We start from the raw sequence: 16,918 nt of genomic DNA on the forward strand, positions 1-16,918 counted from the left end.
AATGAAGCAGTGTGAGCAAACTGGGGTTAAGTGTCTTGCACACATTGAACATGTGACTGCAGGAGCCTGGGATCGAACCCACAAACTTCCAGTCAAAGCAAACATTTTTACTAAAAGGAAAAAGGAAGATATTAAAGAAGTGAAATCCAAAGTTTTTGTCTTAACACTCTAGATTGGAATATGGTTGCTTTAAACATGTGAAAACAATGAGATCTATATGCGAATGAATTCTGGATTTAGACCGTTGGAAAGTTTTTCACCTCTTTCCTGGCTTGGTTTCATGTGGGTGGGGCCAATATGTGGGCTCATGATGTCATGGGTCATGAGCACCGAAACGCCGCAGGTTTGCTCCATCCGAAGGCGAGATCGTGTGAACCATGAGAATGCTAGACCACAAGAAGCTTCTCTGTTTGCATCAGACTGTGTTTAACAATCAAGGATCAGGATGTAACGGACATAGGAGAAACACCCAGAAGAGTTCATAGCAAACTTCTGATTTTCACACGTTTTAACTTTTCAGTTTAGTCTGAGGCTTTAATCATCTCCATCTCTGCAGGATGTCATATCCATCCCTCTCCTTTTTAGTGCAGTTGAAAATTAGTCAATTTTAAAAGGCAGATTTCTGAATTTTTCAGCATCTACTGCTCTGCAGGACCTCACTTTTCTATTTCTACATCTAAATCATCTCGCTGCTGTCTGTCATTTCCCCCTTTGATACAGGAAAACAACGATCATCACTTACTGCAGTATTTATGCTTCTTTAAGAAACACTTGTTGGTTTCTCTGTTTTCTTTGCATCCTTCAGATAGACGACCTCGGCATCAGAGTTCTGACCATAAGACATGTCTGACTGTCCATGACTCGTGGTATTTACCATGACCTTCTTTAAGCCCCGCCTCCTCTCTGACCACCAGCTACTATATAATCCACTGTGGTCAGGATGATCACAGCATCCAAACCACACATTCATGAGCATGAATCTGCACGTGTCCTCGAATGTAGCCCATCCATTTGACAGCTGGTGCCTTTAAAAAAAATGTTGCTTTCTTTCTGGATCTGGAAGAACAAAAACAGAGACACATGTCGTGAATCATCGCCGTGTGCACTGACAAGGACGTGTTGGCGATGATGCGTTCACAGGCAGCAGGTCGTTTCTCTGACCATCACCACGATGCCTCCTGTCAGGGTAGATGTATTCAAGAGAAAATCTCTCTATTCGACAGACTTCAGCAAGGAGAGTCTGTGTCCAAATGACAGACAGCCTGGACACTAAATGGAGCTGACAAACATGGAAACATGTATTTGTCACTTTAGGGCGCCCTCACGTTCACAAAGATGTTTTTCTAATCATCCTGCACCAACAACAGCCAGTCAAACTTCTGCCTTAGATCACCCCAATGCACATCAATCATCTGAATACAGAGCGTGCAGAGAAATATCACTGAAAACTGCAGCTTTTCTGTCTTTTACTGGGCTTTTGTTTGGGTTTTTAAGGGGTTATGTGAGGTTTTTATCACCTGTCATAGATGAAGGCCAGCCTGGCACGTGAGAGGTGAAATCAGCTGGGGTACCAACAGCATGCCAAACCATGACCCACACTAAGGATGCTTTCGCACCTAGAATGTTTCAAGGTGGGCGTAAGATTCATCTTCAAACAAGTCTTAGGATGATAATAGCACTCTAATTAAGACAAAAACAAGAAAGCCAAGATCACTGAGAAGTGGAGGTCTCTGCTCACTTCCATTTGAACCCTGAAGGAGTTAGTTTGAGCGAGAGCAAAAAACAAGACACTGTAGCAGTAATGTTAGTGACAGCAGCTGACGTATTAGTAATAAGGCTATTAGGCAATTTTTATTGAATTTCAAAAAGAATTAGATTAATCATTTGCAGTCCTGTAGGGTTTATGCACCTCTTTTGGTGCTCAATGTTGTGCACCATCTTCATCCAATTCAACATCAGCAGAACATCACAAGATTTGATATCTACTGGTTCAAAAACTCTAAAAATGCATTTTTTTTTTGTTAAATTATCGTGATTATATCAAAGCTAAAAAAAAATGGCTTTAATGAAAACTTAACATTCATGGAGAAAATCATTAGCACCAATTAGCATGGTCACATATTAAACCTCAACACCAGCAGAGTGTTAAAAGCCCCTCTGTTCATGTTTTGATTCACAAGTTTGTTTTTATCTGTGGTGTGAAATACGTGAAGTGGATGGCCATCTGCCCAAAGGACAATGACATATTTGACTTCAATGTCGTTCTAAATCAACGCTCTTTACTCATGTTAACAGGAAAGCTTCACTCTTGGAGACGTCCTACTATGCAGATGTGACAAGAGAATATGGCATCTGCTTATCTATATAGCTGTCCATCCTTTGGTGGATCCAGATATCCATGCTGCAGTGATCTATCCATCCATTAGAAATGTAACCATCATATCCATACATCCATCATTGATTCATCTGTGCGACTTTTCCATCCATCCAACAGTGCATCCATATCCATCCATCCATCCATCCATCAGGTGCTGTTTTATGTCAAGCTTTGCCTGTTTTTTTTTTTTTAACTCCAGGGAACTTTCTTTCCAAAAGTTCTGAAATCTTTGTGACCAAATCTAACAAATGTTGTAACTGTGGGTGCAGCTGACTCCCTGCTGTGAGCCTGTTTGTCAGAGCGAAGCAGCAGAGTGACACTTCACATACATTATTGTTCAGGAAAACCAATTACTGTAAAAAACTTCAAACATTTGAATGTAAATGACTTCATCATTCTCTGACAGAGCCTTATTACTGTAATTACAGGTCAGCTTTAAGAGAATTCAGTGCTGACTAAAGTCCTTAAAACAACAGCTTTAATTGTTGGAGGACAGCCCACTGCTGAGTCTCAGGAAATCTTTTCTGATACAGACTCACACATTTAATCATTTTTCTTTTCAGAGGCTGGCTTTAAAAATCATGTCAACGTATTTCCTTAAACCCCGAACACCATGACATTGAGGGTTATGATAGTCTCTGTGTCACAGATATTATTCTACAACTTCAGGTCAAGCTTAAAGAGGACAGGTACAAGTTTTTTATTCAAATTTCCAAAATGATTCAGAGAAACTGGAATACAAGAAACATGTCATAGAGGTTTTTCTCTGAGTGGGGTGACCTATGCAGTGGACACGTGGTAAATCATCACTGTATCAACATTATGTCTCATCCAGACTACAGGTCACTGACTCATCAGAGGGTCACAGAGCTACTGCTAGAAAAGTTAACTTTCTTACATGAAAAACCACTGAAATTTACATGAAACCACACCTCCTTTGTAAGAAACATTAACCTCTAATGTACTCACCCATGGTAGGAGGAAAGAAAATCATGAAATCATATTGAAATGAATGGTAAGTTAACCCTAGAGAGATATAATAATCTGTTGTTTATGTACCCTTTCACTAACATAGCTTAGGCTAGGCAGAAATGGGTTGAATAGTTTAACACTGAGATAATGTAATGGTAGATAAATGAAGGGATGAGGGTAAAGGTCGTGGGATGGAGGGATGCAGAGATGAATTTATGAGGAACTGAACAGGTGTATGCAGAGATGATGTTTGGCTGTCGTGAGCTGGTTTGATCCAGGGAAAGCAAAATATTTGAGACAGGAGTTAGTGGCATTGGTTATGGTTTAAGATGGATGATTAACTGGCTTGAGCTGGCGATGGTGCAGCCAAAGAAAGTTGGAGGACATGAGACCTGGATGGAAGGATTGAATGACTTGGTGGTGTCTGTTGCTGTTGATGCAACATAAAGAAAAGGGGTTAAGACTCAGTAAAGATTTGCCCTCAGTAAGGAGCCCCCAGTAGTATTAAGATAGAGAGAAGTTAGAAATAAAGGGGTTTTGAGTGGGAGGAAAGCAGAGTCAGGGGCATATGGATGAGTGAGGCGTGGTTATATGTTAGGCAGCAGAAATAGGATCCAGTAGAGTTATGGTCTTTGTTCCTGAACCAAGTACAGTTCCCCTGTGATCTTGAGTCTCAAGCTGCTGCACCATTCTCCAGGGTTACTTCCAGGGGGCATGGGGCACAACATCAGTTGGATCAAACCACTCCACACTCTGATCACAGCGCTGGCAGAGTATGTGGAATTTGGGGGGTAAGACACAAACCCTGCTGACAATGCAAGTGATTTGGGATGTGAGCCGATTCATGTTGGTGGGAAAACTTTGAAAAACTAGAAAAGCACTCAGAGAGCGCAGACCTCTACCATTTGTCCTGTCTCCCAACAGTAAAGAATCCTTTAAAAAATTCCTGGATCCAGACAGTGATCCGGATCACTCCCAAAATCTAATCAGTTCTTCCTTATGCTGACATTTCCTGAAAATTTCATCAAAATCTGTTCATAACTTTTTGAGTTATGTTGCTAACAAACAAACTAACAAACTAACAAACCCTGCTGATCACATAATCTCCTTGGCGGAGGTAATAAATGGTTGTTGCAGAAGAACAGCAGGAAGATTTTAGCAAGTCAAGGAGATCTTGTGAGTGAGGTGCTTTGTCTAGACATTGAAGGATGGACTACTGCTGACATGGCATGCTCTTTGCAGCACATAACACTACATTTTGCATTTTTATGTGGTTATAGATGCATTTAAAGCTCAAAGCTTGTAAAGGAGATTGGTTTTTAAAACAAAGGAGTGAAACGTCAGTTTTCAGAAATACCAGCCTTCACATGGAATAGGTCTAGGGCACTTAATGGAGCTAATGTTGGTAAAAGTTAGCATGGGCACTGAAAATGAACAGACTTTGGTTGTTAACTTTACTGTATGAACACTGACCAAACATAAGGTATTTTTGCAAATTGGCTTAAGATTCAGATGATAGAAAATGGCCTATATGTGAAAAAAAAAAAACCTTAAGCGCCTAAGGTTTAAATAAAACTACAACTCCTGCTCACTGACTGAATTATACAACAATATTGTCAACTTTCTGGAGCAGAAAGTTCCCAGTTTTGGCTGGCTGGAACTGTTTTTGTTACCCTGATTTTTAAGCAGATATTAGCATAATTTGATTTTTTAGAATTGTATCAGTGCTGGTCTCAGAAAGAATAATTCCACTGTTTCTGAACTCTTTTATTTTGATAAGGACTGAAATAAACTGTATCACTTCTCTTTAAAATGAAGCTCTTGATGTCTTGTCCCACACAGAGGACAAATATGACTTGGTGGTTCTGAGGAGGTTTGATCGTGTTATTGAGAGCAATGCCTCACAGCTACAGAAGGCAATAAACTAAAAAGAAAACTGCTGTGATGAAATGTATCGCTGACTTCCTGAAAAAGGTCTCATGTTCTGTTTGAGGGGTTTCCCACTGAAATGAAGCTCTCTTTCTCTCTCACACACACACACACTGAATGAGAGCAGAAAAAGGTTTCTTGTTCTAAAACCAGTTTTCAGCAAACAATTGAGTTCACCTGACAGACAAACATGGACTCTGACCTGGATTGGGAGGGAAATCCCAAATATGGAAATGAGACACCTGTGCAGAGAGGGCCAGGAGAACAGCGGGAATCTTTCCACACACTGCATGGCACACACCCTGCCTGCAGTTTGCCCTGCGTTTGTGTGACTTACAGTCATCATTACTCAACCGTTACAAGTCAGTCCAAGTCGGTGACAGGGCACAAGTGCAGGCTGCTGGCTGAAGTCCACCTCCGTCACTGAGCCGGCCTACTCCAGCAGCCGCGCTGTCGCTGGAGTCGGCGGGCGGCTTTGATCCACCGGCAGAGAAACAGTTTCAAAGGACAGGCGGGTGATAAAGCAGTTATGTTGCTCTCCTCGCCGTCGCCTAGTCTTATCAGCATGGCCTACATCACAGCGAGCTCAGGTCAAGCTCTGTGTAGACAAACCCACGCATGGAGCTTTAAAATTCTGCACAGAGTCTGGAACAGCAGTGAGGAGCAGAAAAACGTCAGAGAGAAAACTACACAGAATCAAGAATTCTTTCAGGGTTTCCCATTAAAACATTAAAACAACGGCAAAAATTTTACTCAACTGAATATGTAAATAAGATTATTAACTGCCAATTAAAGAGCCTGCAGGTATGAGACTGGTTTAGGAAGGCTTTTAGGCCAAAAAGAGCTCTGGATAGAAGCAGCTACTGTTGAACACTATGTGGAGCTGCAGCAACAGGACTTTATACTCCATCTTTTTAAAATAACCTATGTTTCTTCCCCTTTACACCACCGACACCATGAAAGTCTACAAATGTATGGACAGATTTAGGTATTTACCATGTGTTTGGGTTAATAATGCTGCTGTCTGGGGAGTAAGGATTGAGAAATTCACCATTAAAGCAAAGGGGACTTCATGGTAGCTAATGATAGTGTGAGGATCACTGCCAGCTGCCAGTCAGTGTTCTGGTACTGTAATGTTGAAGACAGTCATACTTGGATCATAATATTTGATGTCAGAATAAGGAAAAGTCAATTCAATTCCATTGTAACCTTCAGAGACAGCAGCTCCAGATTATTCCCCTTGTTGTCTTTAAACCATTTCTGTGAAGTTTTCTCTGTATGCTTTGGCTCATTGTCTGACTGGAAATAACCTCTCAAATCGTAGTTCTCTTGCAGACTGAATAAAATTGTCTTTAAGGATTTTCCTTTATTTTGCTGCAACCATTTTACCCTCTACCTTTCCAAGTCTTTCAAGGCCAGCTGCCAAGAAGCATCCCCACATCATGATGCTGCCACCACCATGCTTCACAGTGTGGATGGTGTGTTTGTGGTGATGTGAAATGTTTGCTGTCTTGTCTGATGGCAAAAAGCTCCATATTGGTCTCATCAGACCAAAGAACTTTTTTCCACTTAATGGAGTCTCCCACATGCCATTTGGTGAACTCTAGTCCAGATTTAATCTGAGTTTTCTTTTTGCCACTCTCCCCTAAAGCTCTGACTGGTGAAGAACCCAGCCAACAGTCTTATGCAGAGTCTCTCCCATCTCAGCTGATGAAGCTTGTAACTCCTACTCCTTCAGAGTAGTCATAGGTGTCTTGGTGGCCTCTCTCATAAGTCTCCTTCTTAATTATCTTACAAATGATGCATAGCTTTACAGCAGGAAAAAGGAGCAAATGCATGTCTATAATGCATGCAAAAGTTACAACTCTTAGAGCCATAAGAAATAGAAATACTGTGAATAGTTTGGTGTTTTGTTGTATTAAAGAAATGTTGGACTAAAAAATATACATATTAAGGAAAGATTTGGTTGCTATGGTCACATTCAGGTTTCATCTCAGCAGTCATTCCACTGAAGAAGCTGAAAACATTCATAGCGGTTGCCTTGGTAGTTGTAGCATTGATAATGCAGAGCTCTCCGGATGAAACGGCTTTGAATGTGGTTTTGCTTATCTGAAAGAAAACTCTTTATAGAAGTCTTCACTGTGAAAATCTGACATTAAAAACCTGTTTGAACTTTTCTGAATGAATCTAAATTTAATGAAATGTCACCCTCAGCTCTGGCTGTGAGATTCAGAACTTGAGAACATGTTGACGTCGTCTTCTGAACAGATAAAATCATGAGAACAGACTCTCACAAGCAGGAGCTCCTCTCCATCACTGATAAGCATCCAGACAACAAATGTTTTTCACGGGTTAACTTGGCCCCTCATGAGCAGCTGAGATCTGAGGCTGAGAGTTCGATAGTCTAATTGCTGACATCAAAGCAGACTTTCACAACCATGTGACATCACGGCGCGGTGCACTGGTCACACGCAGATGGTATTGACCTAAGCTACATAACCCCCAAGTACTAGAGGCCAAAATAACAGAGCAATCTGGCTGAGCGCAGTTAAGGCTGAAATATGACACAGCATTTTAGAGAGACTGAAGGGGAGCAGTGTGTGGGACAGGAAATTCACCGTGAAGGTGGTAGCAGACTGGGGTGGTGATTAAAACACAAAATATGTACAAAAAACTACTTTATACAAAAGTAAACCAAAGTGCATTTAAACAAAACTAATACAGAGGACTTGGTTAAGTTTACTTTTCATAGTTTAGAGTCACATGATCACACAGAGGCCAGGAAGGTTACCCTCAAATTCCACATACTAATGTTGCTTTCCTATTGGGCATGGTTGTTCTGAATTGGATTGATACATTTTTCACTTGACAGGAGTGGACAGACAAGATGAGATCTGCATCAAGGAGCGAGGTAGACGAAAATGTCAGGACAGGACTTTGTTATCGTTTTTCCGTCCGCTCCTCTGTCTTTTTCCCTTCTCTGCATTATGATGCTTTATCTTAATGACCATATAATATTCAAGTTACAGTAAATTAACACTGAAAGGATTGCAGAAGCATCACAGGTGACCAATAAGATGTTAAACCTTAAAAATTTGTAGGGGAGGGCCCCCAGACCCCCCTCTAAATGAAATTTACGTCCCCACTGAAGCAATGAATGAGCTCCACCAAACTTGACAGCTGAACCTACACCTGTGTGGCTCATACATGTTAACTGGAACAAGAATTTCATCAAAGCACATCTCCTGGCACCTACTGATCTGCTGAGACAAAGTTGGTGGCTAATCTCAGCCTTGCAGTCAGCAGATAAATGGATTACACTGCCAAGGTAGGGGAACAGCTCTACCAACTAAATGAAGCTCAGTGTTAATTCATGCTGAACACAGTTGTCATGCTCAGCCATGAAGCCAATCACAGCTCTTTCTCACATCACAGCAGTGTATTTGAATATGATGTACTTTTCACTAATCCCTGCTTTCATTAATGCTGATGCACCACACCGCTGCTGCTGGCAAAGCTTCATCTCCTCCACCCCAGCCTCCTCCTTTATAGCAAAAAGCTTGTAGCACCCTCAAATTCAGATACATGATGCTAGGGGTTAATTGACCCAGGGAGCTTATTCAGAGCAGAGCCACCTTCACCAAGTAAAAGTGAAGAAAACTGTCAAAATATAAGACAAGAGTGTACCTAAATGAACTAATAATAAATGAATGATATATTGGAGAACCAGAAGCCACCTTGGGTCCATGTGACTTGTTCATGGTGTTTGTGGCAGTGCTGAGATGTGGAAGCTAGCCACAAGTGTATAGTCACATGCCTTGTTTTTTACAATGCTTGTCATTTTAACCTCCTAAGACCCTGCATGCATATAGGAGGACATTACGTCTTGGCTTTCCTACCACAAAGTTATAACTTCTGCCATTACAATTTTTAAAATAATCTTCTGGAATGTTCATTGAAATTTAAGTAATTCACTTAAAATCCTGAGAGATTTTGGTATGATTTTTGCAGCAACATTTTGAGTATTTATTTAATTTTTTTTTTTTTTTTAATGTTTTTGGGGGACTTTTTCTGAAAAACTTTGTGTAAATTTGGGGAATGTTTTTGTAATCTGGAAGAATTCTATAACAAATTTTGGGGGGTAATTTGCTATAAATTTTTGGGCATTCTCAAAGAAATTTGGGAAATTTAATCTTTTACTTTGAAAATTTGATTGGAAATTAGAAGGAGGTGTGTCCACTGAAAATTCTAGAATGTTATGGAGTTTTCAGGTAATTATCAGGTGGTCATGTTCATGAATCTTGGGTAATATATTTGCACGTTTTGGGAGTGTGTTGGCTTTTAGATTCTGGGGGAGTTTTTGAAAAATTTTAGGAATTTACCCGGAATTTTGGGGGAATTTTAATTAAGATGTACACTTTATGATGAAGTTTCAATGAAAAAATTTGAGGTATGTATGAAGAAGTTTTGGAGTACTTTTTATGATAAACTTTAGAACTTGCTTAAGAATTTTTCACAGAAATTTCTTTTTTTCTTTGAAATTTGGGGGAATTTGAGTTGATATTTGACATAAATCTGTTCAAAGACAAAGCTGAACTTTTAAAACGTATCCAGATTATCCCAGATAAGTGGGAGAATGTAAAAAAAAAAAAAAAGCTTTCCAAACAAAAGATTAGGTCTAAAGGGAGTTATGAATTGCACATTGGCCTTGCAAAGCCCGGCTACACGGCTATTGTTTTATCATACATGAGAACTAATGTCACTGATGAGCTGAGTAGCAACAAAACAGTAGATTGACTACATTCATTCCGAAAACACCACTCAAACTGACATCATGGAGAAGCAAAGCGCCCCCTAGTGGCATGTCTATCCAGACTTAGCAAGACAGTAAGCCTTTAAGGTGGATTCCATGATTTCAGCTGTATCACTTTGGGGTCTAGGGATTCAGGAGGATTCTAATCTTTTTTACTCTACACCGGTTGTTAAGGCGGGAGGTAGGTGTCAGCCTCGTTCTCTCGATCACGCTGCAGGAAACAGGAGATTGTGTGTTAAAGTCTGATGAAAGAGGCAGCAGATTTATCCTCACATGTCCTCTGATTGAAACTTTATTAAATACAAAATAAAAAAAGAAGAAAAACTGCAAATTTCCTGTGCGGTTCTATCCAGAAGGGGATTTTTTTTTATGTCTATAAAGCGGCTGCCTTTCACTGCAGGACCTTGAACACACGAGAGTCTTGAAAGGCCTTTTTTCCGAGGCACAAGGTCTCTCTCTGCCGATGGTTTTGTGTTGTGGAGAAAAGCAGTGATGGGAGAGGGAATGCTTCAGCTTTCTCCTCTAACAGAAAGTCACATATTTCTAAAAGAAAGGCCTTTTGCAACAAGGCTGCAATCATGTTCCTTTGAAAAGGCAGCCTGCCCTTTGGCCTCAGATATATCTGCTGGGCGAGCGAGGGAAGGAGAGGAAAGGAGAGGGAACAAATGAGAAAAGGTGTATTGACAACCTCTTCCTCTCACACTTTTCTCCCCCTCACCTTTTCCTCCTTAGACGCACCTCTATCAGTGCGGGCTCCTCCTTTAGAGGCCGTGTCAGTGTTATCAGTCCATCCATCCATTATACATCCAGCCATCCATCCGTCTGCGCTATTTGAGCAGGAATTAGCCAGAGCATTGTTTCCCACGCCGAACACCGAGGGGTTAACAGAGTAGCGTAGGAGTAGTTTCGATCCGTCAGGTAGGTCAGGTTTCTCCTAACATGACTGCATACCTATGTAAAACTCAGTCTCACTCTGTATGTGCGTGTATTTGCATGCTTGTATTGAGACATGAAAAAGGAGGTAAGAATCCAATCATTCTTGATACAGCCGGCCCAGACAGCAAACACAAGTCAACAGCCAATCACATTTCTGCAGCATGCTCACAGATTCAGCTCACACAGGAGGCTGAGAGTCTCTGCTAACCCTAATAGGAACAAATGCATGGGTTTAAATAAGCAAAATACTGGGTAAGAGAGCATTTTTAAAGAGAGGTTTAGGGTTCGAAACTGACCGTTTGGGCCTCTGATTGGTCCCCTGACTTAAGAGCCCCCTCTAATAGTGATCATTACTGGCCTACTTCTGGCCAAGTCAAGTATCATGGTGAAATTGTGACCCCAGTTTGGTTACTTCAGCATGGTTATAAAATAAAAGAAATGACTATTTAGAAACAAGACTAATGCTGTAATCCAGTTTTATTGAACATAAACATGTTTCAGTGTCTGTCTCCTTCAGTCTCCTCCCCTGCTGCATCAACATACCGCTGCATTCAGGTCTTCCACTGATCAAATCAGTGCAGTAAAACTTACATTTTTGGGTTCTTCTTATTTCATTTGTACATCAACATTGTACATCCTCATATTGAAAAGAACAAGATCGCAGGTTCAAGCGATCGAAATGAGATTCCTCAGGAGGGTGGCTGGGCTCAGCCTTAGAGATAGGGGGAGGAGCTCGGGCATCCAGAAGGATCTAGAAGTAGAGCCGCTGCTCCTCTCCCTCAGCAGCCAGTTGAGGTGGTTCAGGTATCTGATTAAGACGCCTCCTGGTTGCCTCCTTGTGGAGGTCTTCCGGGCACGTCCAACTGTAAGGAGACCCCAGGTTAGACTGAGAACTCGCTGGTGGGATTATATATCTCATCTGGCTTGGGAACGCCTTGGAATCCCCCAGGAGGAGTTGGAAAATGTTGCTGAGGAGAGAGATGTCTGGGTTGACTTGCTTAGCCTGCTGCCACCGCGACCTGACCCTGGATAAGTGGAAGAAAATGGATGGATAGACATCCTCATATCCTTACTTCTCGACTAACCTCGGAATCCTCCCCTCTGCCATGATAAAGGATCTCTGGATTCTTTAAATGCACCTGGAGGAGAGAGGACTCCTCTGAAGGATCAAAGTATTGTGGCATCATACCATTCAAATCATACCTCAAACACACTTTGTCTTTAATCTTTCAGTGAGGCCGAGTTTATCAGAGAATCAGCTCAGAGAAATATCACTAAAAGTTTGTGGCATTTTCATCCACAGGACTCACTGAAGGTCACTTCCTGTTGAGAGCAGGGCTTGACTAAGGGTCAGTTATCTGTCCATATACTTTTGGCTCTGAATAATGCAGCAGATTGTACTTAAAGGGTTAATATTAAGGTCATCCTGAGGTGTGGAGCAGCAGAGAAGGAGGAAGAAGCAGCACTCTCAGTATAAACTGTTTTCTGCAGAGCAGAGTGACAGACAGACGCTCCGGGTGTTGTATCCTTTCGATTATAACACAGTTCTCGGCAGTGACAGGTCCTTGATCACACTGACTCTTCTTTTGTTTGTGTTGCAGCTCATGAGGGGAAACGTTACAGACACAGAGTAGAAAAGCAGCAAGCGTTATGAAGCGTCCTTGCTCCGCCGCCATGTTTGGTGCAAGGACAGCTCTCTCACAGTCACAGTCACTCTCTCCATGTGTTGGCTCTTCGTCTCCCACACACTTCCACATGGTGAAAAACACTGATTCCAAGGTAATCCCAAGTCTTAGTTTCAGATCTGACTTCCTTACAGCGAGCGACAAACATCAAATCTGTTTGGAGGATTTTCTGCAGGTTTGGTGTATTTTAGTACACCAGCCACTGCCACAGTAGATGGTGATGGACCCCCTTTCACCTCTCTTACTGGACCTTCTTAAGTTTGACTTTACATCACTGACTATACAATCATCAAGCCAGTGAACAATAAGGATGGGTCAGTCTAACACTGGTATTGGATATTGGTCTAGTACAGACTCACAGTTGATCAGCTATTGATGACAAAAGGCTGATGTTTGAGGCTGATCCGTAAAGCTCATTTCTGTCGTTACAGCCAGTATTGCATGATCTACATCCCTGTTAGGCCTGTTCATGGCATGGAAGAAGCAAACAACAAAGTCTAACAAGTTTTGAAGAATTTCACACTTGTCACTCCAGCAACTTCTACAACTACAATCAATTTATTCCATGCATATATTTGGAAGAATTTAACCATAGATTTAAATAAATGAAGAAGATGACTGATGACTGATGGACTGAAAGCAACAAAATGCCAACAAAATGCTTAGAACCAATGCTATATAGCAATACATACAAATGTACTTCCTGCCTGGCATCTGCAAGAATGTAGAACATTTATTAGGAGAGTTAATAGTCATTAAAACTGCACTTTACTGCAGCTGCTTTTCACACAAAGTGCATCTAAATGAGGGTTCAGTGTGACAGCAGAGGGCGAGTGATGATATTAAAGTGAAACAGAGATTGTTGGGCAGATAATGAACATTTGCAGTTTACATGAATTTATAAGATTTACAAAGATGGGGAAACCTCACACTGCCTTGATGACTCCCAGTCTTATTGAGGTCATTCATTTAACACTGGAAACGATCAGACTGTGATTGGTAGATAACCAAAGCCCAGGTATTTGATTGGTGTCTAGAAGCTAGATTGGCTTACCCCTGGGTAGGATGGACAGAAAAAGGTTCAGGATCTCCTGAACAGCTGACCCATTCCAGGTCTAACTGGTCGTTGGTCATCGAGTTTTTATTTCTACAGTATGGTTGGTCCTTACACGAGCCAGTCTGTCTCAGCTATACAGGATGGCAGGCTACCTGTGAGATTGGGCAAAATATTATTAATATTTGGGTAGGACTGTTTCTCATTTTTGTTGAAGTGGGATTGACTCAAGCAGGATCACAACATGAACAGGAAGTATTTAAAGGTGTCTGGAGTTGTGAAAGGTGAACTAGTGAAAATGGAATTGGTGTTAATGAGAATCTAAGAGGTGATTACACAGGATTCAGCTAAAATGAAGTTAATAAAAGGAAAAATGGACCAACATTTTCTGTGATTGTCAGTGGCTGATGATGAGGTTGCACTGAGCAGCGGGGACACAATAGGCAAACATACATGTTTACAAATCCAGATGGAACATACTTTACAAAATGAACAGCTATATCGATGCTGAAATAAAGAGATTGAGACTAGCTTTAGTCCAATATAAGAGTAGTATGTATTTAACAGGTCGCCTTGCCTTTCTGAGGTTGGTTTTCTGTTCACTTTGATATTATTCTGTGATTTTATTGCCCCAACTGTGGTTTACATTAGGGAGTTAGAAGGTCACCTTCAAATATAAAATCCTGTGGTTTTGTACTTCTCCTTGTCCATGTCATTATATTACAACATAAAGCGTGCACCAGTGGTTGTAAGGTGATGTTGATATCGTGATGGCTTGAGATGAGCATATGGGGATGACTCAAGTAAAAAATATTATAAACTTGTTTCTCATTCACTGCATTTCTATTGTTTTGAACAGTCATGCCACCCAAAGTTAAGCTACTTTGATTGACTACAAGTAACAAAGACAGAAAGGTGACCTTTGACCCAGAAAGTGGTCTTCCACAGTCCATCATCCTTGCTATGTTGAAGCTGGCCCCTACGGGTGGGACTTCTCTAACTCAGCGGGTAACTTTTTCTTGTGTTGTAAGATGAGACGTAACGTTGATGTAGTCATGATTTCTGGAGTCTGTGCACTGTGGTGTTGTTTGAAGGTGACCGATACTTTGCACATCTTTCTCTCTGTTTGGAGCAATCTGCTCTACATGGATTGACGTGGTTTGGCAGAGGCCAGTGATGAAAATAGACCTGGCGTGTATTTACAATGAAGTGGAGCAGAATGTCGCTTCTGGGATGTTGCATAGGAGCATGGGCATTGGAAGTGCTCAGATTGACTAGAGAGAAATTTGCTCTGCCATGTGTTTTGCCAGTAGATCGCAACACAGCTGTTGTACGTGGAAATTGGAGTTAAGATTCAAGTTAGATCTTTTTTCCTCATTTTAATGCTTCAGTTAACTATAAATAGCAACCAAACTCACTGCTTCTCTCACACATAACAACAGCATCACCAGCAAACACAACCAGCAGCTAAATAATAACAAAGCCTGCCTCCTGCTCTTAATTTTATTTCTTATATTTGGGATGCTGTCTGAGAGTGTCCAAAGGAATAAATGTCCCAGAGTTGGGGATTCTGCTCATGGATCTGCCCTCACTGTGGGAGTGTAAGCAGAAATGTCTAATATGTCAGAAATCCATCTGCACAGTCAGGAGCAGCTGGTTGGCTGTTGTGTCCGCCTGTACACTGTACTGCAAATAATACACTTTGAAAGTTTGCATCAATGTCAATTGTGTTGTGCAACTCAAAATTCATGCATGAATCTGTAGATGATCACACAGTGTATACCCGATTTAAAAAAAACATTTAATTTGAGACTTTGTCTTCTTTTGACAAATACAGGAGTCGACCTCTACTGGTTACTGGAGACACAGCAGCTTTAGGCAGCAATGCATTGACTTCCCTTTAAAAAGATTATCTCTGCCTCTAACATCCTTTCTACTGTAAAAACAACTTTTTTTAAGGCCATCAGGCCCTTGACCCTGTGCCAGATTGCATCTTCTCTTAAACAGCACCCCCACTGGACATCTTCTGACATTACAAAATGAGAAATCGTCCATTTAAAGCACAGGTAGCTCAGTATGATAATAGTCAAATTCCTCATTGCTGGTTTAACTGATGCAGATGAACTGGTGACACATGGTGAATTTCAAGGAGTTGCAGCATGTCTGTGGATGAAATGAGTTTTATCATGGAGGTTTTTTTCTGCAGAGTTCATACACGTATGAGCACACACACCTTGTTTAATCCCTTTCATGGCGGGTGGCTGTGCAGGCGGATGCTGTTTAAACAGAGCGGGCCCTTGATGTGGGGGCCTCTGGGGGCCAGGGTTTGGGTGTGTGTCTTTCACCCTGGATGTGTATGTGTGCCTCTCCGAGTTTTCTGGCCATGGGAACAATGGTCCTTTAGAATGTGAGGTTACTGGTGCACTGACCCCTGGCAAATAAGAGCCATGTTCTGGCATTCCTCGCCTGATTGGCACTTTGAGCCTGCAGAGAGCTCAAAGGAGACACAGGAAATGTGACCAGTGTAATTGGTTATATATTAGCGGAGCATTGGAGCCCGTTTAAATGACGGAACATTCTTCAGTGACACTTAGGTGGATGGGGCCGGGATTCCACCGGCTAGAGGGAGAGAGGACAAACAAGGGGGACGAGAAGGGGGAGAGAGAAGAGGGGAGAGAGAAGAGGGTAAAAAAAGGGGAGAGGGAGATGGAAAGACTTGTTCCAGAGTTATTCTGAGAGGAAGGGGCCTTTAAAGGAGAGTGACCGTGACCAAAATGTTGGGGTTGAGTAATCGCTCGTCCACCTTGTTTGTTGATAGGTGATGTGTTGAACGTGTAAGAGTCGGCTCAAAGAACCGACTCCTTTAAGTGATGAGGGGAACCGGCCCTGGAATATGAGCACATTTAATGGTCGAACGAAAACTTGATTCTGGAGCAGGTCAGCCATGATACCAGATTTTCAAACTTAGATATGACACACGAAAAAAAAAGCTAATTTCATACCTTTAAGATTTTATAAGCAACATGAACGACATATCAGATGTCGAAATGGACATTTTACCATTTCATGAAAAACATTAGCTCATTTTAATTTTGATGGCAGGAATACATCAAAAAAGTAGGGACGGGGCTACAAAAGGCTGGAAAAGTAAG

The sequence above is a fragment of the Cheilinus undulatus genome, linkage group 15 (genome assembly GCF_018320785.1).
Source record: "Cheilinus undulatus linkage group 15, ASM1832078v1, whole genome shotgun sequence".
NCBI classification, from domain to species: domain Eukaryota; kingdom Metazoa; phylum Chordata; class Actinopteri; order Labriformes; family Labridae; genus Cheilinus; species Cheilinus undulatus.